This window comes from Capra hircus, chromosome 3 (genome assembly GCF_001704415.2).
Source record: "Capra hircus breed San Clemente chromosome 3, ASM170441v1, whole genome shotgun sequence".
Lineage (NCBI taxonomy): Eukaryota > Metazoa > Chordata > Mammalia > Artiodactyla > Bovidae > Capra > Capra hircus.
Genome location: NC_030810.1, coordinates 108892821 through 108901225, shown reverse-complemented (window position 1 = coordinate 108901225; position 8405 = coordinate 108892821). Strand labels below are relative to the sequence as shown.

Below are 8405 nucleotides of genomic sequence, written 5' to 3'. Positions count from 1 at the left end.
CCTTTCAATGAATATTCAGGACTGATTCCCTTTAGGATGGACTGGTTGGATCTCCTTGCAGTTCAAGAGACTCTCAAGAGTCTTTTCCAACACCACAGCTCAAAAGCATCAATTCTCTGGTGCTCAGCTTTCTTTATAGTCCAACTCTCACATCCATACATCACTACTGGAAAAACCATAGCTTTGACTAGATGAACCTTTGTTGGCAAAGTAATGTCTCTGCTATTAAATATGCTGTCTATGTTGGTCAGAGCTTTTCTTCCAAGGAGCAAGTGTCTTTTAATTTCATGGCTGTGTTCACCATCTGCAGTGATTTTGGAGCCCAAAGAAATAAAGTCTGCCACTGTTTCCATTGTTTCCCTATCTATTTGCCATGAAGTGATGGGACCAGATGCCATGATGTTAGTTTTCTGAATGTTGAGTTTTAAGCCAACTTTTTCACTCCCCTCTTTCACTTTCATCAAGAGGTGCTTTAATTGTTCTTCACTTTCTGCCATAAAATTGGTGTCATCTGCATATCTGAGGTTATTGATATTTCAGCTTATGCTTCATCCAGCCCAGCATTTCACATGATGTACAATGCCTATAAGTTAAATAAGCAGGGTGGCAATATACAGCCTTGACGTACTCCTTTCCCAATTTGGAGCCAGTCTGTTGTTTCATGTCCAGTTCTAGCTTGCTTCTTGACCTGCATACAGATTTCTCAGGAGGCAAGTTAGGTGGTCTGATAGTCCCATTACCTGATTAGGTTTGTCCAGAAGCAGATAGCTAAGAAAAAGCAAAAATAGTACTTGCAGAAGTAAATTACACTTTAATTTTTAGTTATATAATTAACTCTTCTTTATTACAATAAGCATATATATTTAGTAAGACTAAATTCTCAATATTGTTAGACATGTGCATAAGAAAACTAGAGTGTAGAATCATAGAATTGTAGAGTTGCAACTACTGAGCCCATGCACTACAGCTACTGAAGACTGCTTGCTCTAGATTCCATGCTCTGAAGCAAGAGAAGCAATGAGAAACCCACACACTGCAACTAGAGAGTAGCCCCAGCTCACTGAAACTAGAGTCCACTCAGCAATGAAGTCCCAGCACAGCACGTAAACAAAATTATTTTTTTAAAAAAGTAATTGATTTTCTCAGATTTTCCAAGAATACTATATAATCTGTGAATAGAGGAATTTAAGAAAAGACACATTTTATAAAAGAGCAGGGAGAATAATTTTTTCTTGCTCTGAAAGCAATGAACTCATTGACATTAGAAAACAAATAGACTGTGAAAGTATGTCCTTCCACACTGCTTCCATTGATGCCCGTTTGCCACCATTTACTAGAGTTGCCATGACAACTCTCTTCAGGATTCAAGCCCACAGTTAAAGCTAGTCTGCTAGGTTAACCAAAGAAGGCACTGCTGCCATTCAATCCTTTTTATCTAAATTTCCTAACACCTGGATAAGGACAAATATAGGCTAATTAATGACGTATTTCTTTTTTAAAAGCAAATTGTCACTCTCCTTTTTTGTAAATTTATGCTTTTCTTATAGAAATAATTTTATTCCTAAAAATAGTGAGCAGATGAAACATAGATTACGTCTGAAAAGTAAATCTGCCAAATGATGCTGATTCTAGAAACAGTTTTCATGGAAGAAAATTAGATAACTGCATATTCAAAGGGGCATATAAAATATTTCTTAACTTTAAATTTATATTTTAGTAGAAATTTAGTAGAAATATCAAGGAAAAATATTTCCTGATTATTTTCAATGGTTAAAAACAAACACATTATGCACAATGGTAGTTAATACAAATTTGGCTTCAATGTATTCTAATCTACTAAATCCCATTATTTGATGGAGGTGAAGAGAGAAGTTCTCTAGTCCTTCTTCCTAGCATGGCAAATCCTTGAACTGTGCTTACTAAACCACTGTTTGTGAATGCACCAAGGATGTGACACCATGATTATGCTACTCTATCAAGACATTTCTAAGGCATCTTCCACAATAAATATAAATATTAATGGGAAAAAAGTTAAGACATATTATATTTTACAATGCTTACAATAAACTGCAAACTAATCAGCTTGAACCAGTAGCACCCTCAGTTTAAAAAAAGCAATTTTTCAAAATGAAGAATGTACAATTACTAAAATTAAGGCATCAGGTTAACTTTTCCATTTAATTTTGCCTTTTCTTGTCAAAATACATTTTCAAAACTCAGAATTCAGAAGTCTGGTACTTTCAAAAATTCTTTGCTGAGTTTCTCATATTTTTGCTTGGAAATTGCTACCATCTATTATAAAATTTTACAAATTATTCTTCCTGATGCAAATAGCTAGAGTCAGAGAAAATGTGATGTAGATAACAGATTGGAAACCTAACATATTGGAAAACTGTCTGTTAAAGGTCCTTGGGGAATAATGTCAATGTTCTCCAACCAATCAATAGACTCAAAAGGGCCAGGCTGCATAAGAAACATGAGAACCAAGAAGTGGGATCTGGGGACCATTGGAGGTTATTTTTTCTGAACTCCTATAATCACAGGTGCTACATACAAAAGTTGGAGGACCAGGATCCACACAAAATCTAGCTTCAAATCCAAGCCACAGAAGGATGTAGACACCAACAGACTTACATGTGCATTTATAATCTTTTCCCTCATGTTTTTCTGTTTCCCCCATTATGGTAAAAACACACATGGCTACAATTGAGAAATACCCATGGCTGTTTTCATTGATGTCTTTCCTCTTCATACTAGGAAATGCTAATGTTTTGAATTCTATAGGGTTCTGAGGTAACACTGAATTGATTTTCTGCCTTAAAACTGAATTTTTCACTACAGGAGGCAGAATAGGCCTTCTGGAGTATGCCATAACAATGTTATACTGCGGAGTTGAATTAACAAGACATCTTATAGCTTATTGATTTCCATTTCCACCATTTTTCCTCTCTGCTGAGCTAGTTTGGTTTTATACAAAGCTGAATACATTTCAACACATTGATACTTCTCTCCATATTTCAGTGCTAGAGTCTTCTGTGAACCCATTATGTGAATGCATAACAAAACAGCCATTAGTGGTCAAGCCATTCATCTGCCCATCTGACTCCTTCAATATGCCACTCTTCTTCCCCAGAAAGATGTTTTTTGATGAGTCAAATCCTGCAGCATATATCTGTGATATAAAGGGAAATTATATTCACATATAATTCTTAAAGCAAATCTTGATATAGTGCTTTGCACTGACTGTGTGTCAGAATTACCAATACTTTTACTCCTGGAACTATATCAGTTATTACAAAATTAATGAGACTTTCAGTGAACTGACCAATCTGAAACATTAATGTTGCTGTCATGAGCATATTCAGTTACTGCTGTCTGGACCCCATGCTACGCTATACTGGTTTTTGTGGCTTATGTCCTTTGTAACCTAAGGAGAATAAGCCATAACTACAGTGCTGGGCTTCACTCTATTTGTTTATATCTTAAAAACAAGGCAAATAGACTTTTCCTGCTTCCTTATTACCATTTGGGAGACAGTCTTTGTACCCTAAGGCAATGAGTTCACCATATTTTGTTGGTTCTTTGGATGGATGATTTTTTGGATCAGGGCATAACATGATATTGGCTGTGTTTTTCTAATCTTTGTTCACTGAATATGAGCCCTAGGATACTTTTACATTTTTTCATCTACTAGCTTGCTATAAAGGATACATCTTTAAAGAAAACAAATAGAAAAGCTGTATAGAGCAAAGTAGTACAAGGAGGCAGAGTGGGTCATGGATCTTCCAAGCCCTGTCTGAATATACCACTCTCTTAGTTCCTCTGTGTGCTCCAATCTAGAAAATTTATATTTTCCAAAAGGTTCTTAAACAAACTAAATGGAGAAAACCAAGGAAAGTTTATTTGCAAAATACAGTACATTTCTAGCCAGAAAATTTCATAAAGCCTTAGAATTCAGAAAATATGATTCATTCTATATCACACAAAACTTTTGTGCACTTGACCACAGGAGATTAGCATCTGAAGCTCTGCTTCTTGATTAGTTGAGAAAAATAATTTTGGAAATGTAAGCAATCAGTTTTTGACATCTTTGTACTTCGTTTATTTTAAAGGCACGTATGTCCCCATTTCACTCCCTAGCACCACACTGTGTATATGTCTCTGTGTTTGTAATAGTGTGTGGCATTTATTGATATGTGTGTATTTATGAGAACACTACTTTGGAATCTGCATTTTCAGGTACGAGGTGATGGTTGGAGAGAGGTTAATATACATTAAAAATGGGCATATTCTGTTAATAATAGCAAATATTTAACCATAAGATGCCCTAAGAAAGAATTTAAAAAAAAATTAAATATTCCAAATTTAAATCTATAAAGAAATTATAAAGGTCTTTTAATGTATGGCCTGTGCTAGTTTGTTATGGTGCTATTAGTGATAAAAACTAACTAGATTATGTTCAGTAATAATATTCAATGGAAGAAATTAAAAAATTGAACACTAGAAAACTAATCTAGAGTTTTAACTTGAGAAAATATAAAATTTAAAGAAGAAGTGTACAATGTTCTGCAAAATAGATTACATGGAAACTAAATTCTAGAAATGAAATATTAATGAAACTGAAATTCTTGAAATAAAGAGACTAATACCCTGAGGAAACTGTAAAATTTCTACAGTAGTTATGATAAAAGAAGTTATCTGAAAACAAAACCAGAAAAAAATAAATGTTTCTAACTAAAATGGAATACATTGTATTATCTATGTTTCAAAAAAATGTAGGCTTACAATTTATAAGACAAAAATTGACAGAATCAAAATTAGCAATGGAGAAATTCACAATCATGTGGAAGCTTTAAAAACAGATTAACAAACTGGACATAAGTGATAACATAGAATTAATACTTGATTTGTGTAGAGTTAGACAAGTATTTTCACAAAGTAAAAATTTATTGAAATATGTATTTATAATTTGTGCACTTTTTACATGAATTATTTATCATTAAAATTTTTTTTCTGAATTAGAGCGCTTGTGAATATCCACAAAATTAACATTGAACTTTAATAATATGTTGTCCAAAAAAACCAAAACATTTGAATAAGTTGTATTATCACATGATATCCTGCTCTTGTCTGCTTGCACACACATACGAGTTGTACACTTACCTAAATTTATCAATAGTATTTACAGATATGCTGCAAGTTAATATTAAATATCTAAGCTTTTGCCTCATTTATATTGAGCCATGAAAACAATTGGTGAGCATTCACAGTATGATAAATATGGACTAACTACTCTGTAGCTATTTCTTTATAGCCATGAGGTGAGAAGGAATTATGTGAATTTAAGTACTCTTGCCTGGAAAATCCCATGGACAGAGGAGTCTGGTAGGCTGCAGTCCATGGGGTCGCTAAGAGTCGGACACGACTGAGCGACTTCCTTTTCACTTTTCACTTTCATGCATTGGAGCAGGAAATGGCAACCCACTCCAATGTTCTTGCCTGGAGAATCCCAGGGACGGAAGAGCCTGGTGGGGTTCCCTCTATGGGGTCGCACAGAGTCGGACACGAGTGAAGCGACTTAGCAGCAGCAGCAGCAGCAGCAAGAAAGGAGTGGAAGGAAGTAGTATACAAGAAGCACATAGAAATCTTTAATATATTTTGTGCTGAAAAGGGGGAAGTATAAAGAGTTCAGCAGAATTAACAAAAACAATTTGAAGGAAAACTCTGTGTATATTGTTGGATAAAACTTGGCACTCTTCCATCTTCTTTAGTATGGCATACTTCTAACTTACATATTTTCATGAAAATTGATCTATTTTCTATTAATTAATTTGTTCACAATAATTAACATCAGTAAGGCTCTTTTGACATCGTCCTATTTCTTGTGTTTTTGAAAGGATGAGGTCCAATTAAAGGTACTGTACCTTTATACAGTATACTTCCAATTCCACACCTAAATGGAGGCTGACTGGTTAATCCGCAATGATGACAAGAAAAGAGGTAACAATGGTCACCAGAACTTGAAGTCTTCCTTGGAGCACTGATTCTCCTTTGATCTGAAAATATGGTGAGAAAAAAGTGCAATCACATTCTGATACTGATCCCATGGGAAAAAGAAAGAGTGCTTTCTATTTATTACCAAGAGAAGAAGTCTCAGTGGAACTCATTTCCCCTTTAGTATTTTTCTTTGGATCGTTATAATAATCCTTTCCAGAGAAGTTGAAAGAACATTTAAGAATGCGGAGACCCAGGAAAAAGGAAGACCCCCTACTGCATTTGGCAGAGGTGAGTTGAGGGTCACTGAGGTTTGGGTAGAAACTATTCATTTCTTATGTTCGGAATGAGACACACTCTAAAGATTTAAATAATGAAGTTTGGGGCAGGCTTAAATTTTGGCATTGGAATAGAATTTATGTGAATGCTCCATCTTTGGGGTTCTGGGCTTTTCACACTTAAAGTCGGAAATAATATCTAGTTATTCAGACTTTACAACTGTCCAAGACATAAATGCTTACAAGTTTCCTTCCTACCAGTCTTATTTCTAGATTTTTCTAGCTTTAATATGATGCTGGGAAAGATTGAGGGCAGGAGGAGAAAGGGGCAGCACAGGATAAGATGACTGGTTGACATCACCGAGTCAATGGGCATGAATTTGAGTAAACTCTGGAAGGTAGTGGACATGGAAGCCTGGTGTGCTGCAGTCCATGGGGTTGCAAAGATGTGGACATGGCATAGCAACTGAAAAACAGCAACAATACTTTTCTAAGCCTAATCCAAACTTATTCATTAAAAATGGCCATTTTCAAGCGATCAATGCATGGTAGGGTTATGAAACACAAAATGTTGATCCCGCTCTGATAGAAGCTTACAATCTTGTGAAGTTAAACAAATAACAAGTTATAATAAAAACATAGTAAGGATGATGGTAGAAACCCTCTGTAGGATATATATGAGAATAAATGTGTGTGTGTGTATAAATGTAGGGAGGGAGAGGAAACCACAGTACCTGTTGCAGGGCTTCTGATAGGGATCAATGCCTGTGCTGAAACTTGAGGAAAGTCTAGGAGTTAGTTAAGTGAAGAAGAGTAAGCAGGTCTTCTAGGAAGAGGGTTAACATTCACAAAAGCAACGATCCAGGAGAAATCAGGGTGAACTCTGAAAACTGTCACAGTGCAGCATGAGAGAGTGGCAGATGGGGAAGACTGCGTGTGCAGATTTAAGGTTCAGGAAACATACGTCTGCTGGCAATACAGACTTGGAAGAACTGAAAAACTATGGAGGGCATGCGTTCATCAACAATAAGGCAGGACATGATTTTAGGGACCACAGCAGGAAACTGGAACACACAGTCACTTAGAGAATGGGCCAAGAAGGTGAGTTTGTAACACATAAAATAAGAAAGTCTTATAACAAAACACCTAAGAGGAAGCTTCTATTCAGGAAGAAGGTAAACTTGGAGAGGGTGGTTTCATGAGAACCTAGGGAGACAGTCTTCAAGTAGTAGTGATCAGCAGTTTCTAATGCCAAAGTGAAGTTATAAAGACTGAAACTTTTCCATTGTTTTGCAGTTAACATATCAGTGATACATGGGACAAAATGGCTTCTGTATAGGAGAGAGAAAGCAGTCACATAGCAAATGATTGAGGAGTTAAATGAGATATTGTTACTATTCTTTCAGAGCTGTTCAAAGTAGGAAATAACTAACAAATATTGAGCAATATTAATACTCTGATACATTAATTCTTTCAATACTCATAATTTTGCACTAATATTTTTCCCAGAAGATTCTGAGGTTCAGAGAGAGATTATATAACTTGCTTATTTGCTCAAGTGACAATGAGAATTCAGGCTCAGAATGTCTGATTTGAACCCATGTTACTAATCATCATTTTGTATTATCTCTCAAATAAAAAGATTAGTGATATTGACAAGTTGTCAGTTATTTTGAATCTGGAAAAAGGCAAAGCACAAAAATACCAGGTAACCAAGATACCGTTTACATTTACACTGCATTGATTTCCTTCTCTATTAGTTGGGTGTACCATCTTCCTCATTCACTGATAGCTCTTCTGGGGACATGGAAGATGGAAATCTATCAGCAGTGACTGAATTTATCTTCACTGAGTTCCCCTGATTCCAAGATCGTGGCCTCCTGTACTTTGTTCCTTTACTCTTCCTCTGCTGCTGCTGCTGCTAAGTCGCTTCAGTCGTGTCCGACTCTGTGCAACCCCATAGATGGCAGCCCACCAGGCTCCCCCGACCCTGGGATTCTCCAGGCAAGAACACTGGAATGGGCTGCCATTTCCTTCTCCAATGCGTGCAAGTGAGAAGTGAAAGTGAAGTCGGCCAGTCGTGTCCAACTCTTAGCGACCCCGTGGACTGCAGCCTACCAGACTCCTCCATCC

At 36.2% G+C, this 8405-nt stretch overlaps 1 pseudogene; it reads right to left on the bottom strand.

Annotated features, from left to right (window-relative positions):
- LOC102187176 lies at nucleotides 2377-3617 on the bottom strand (annotated as a pseudogene).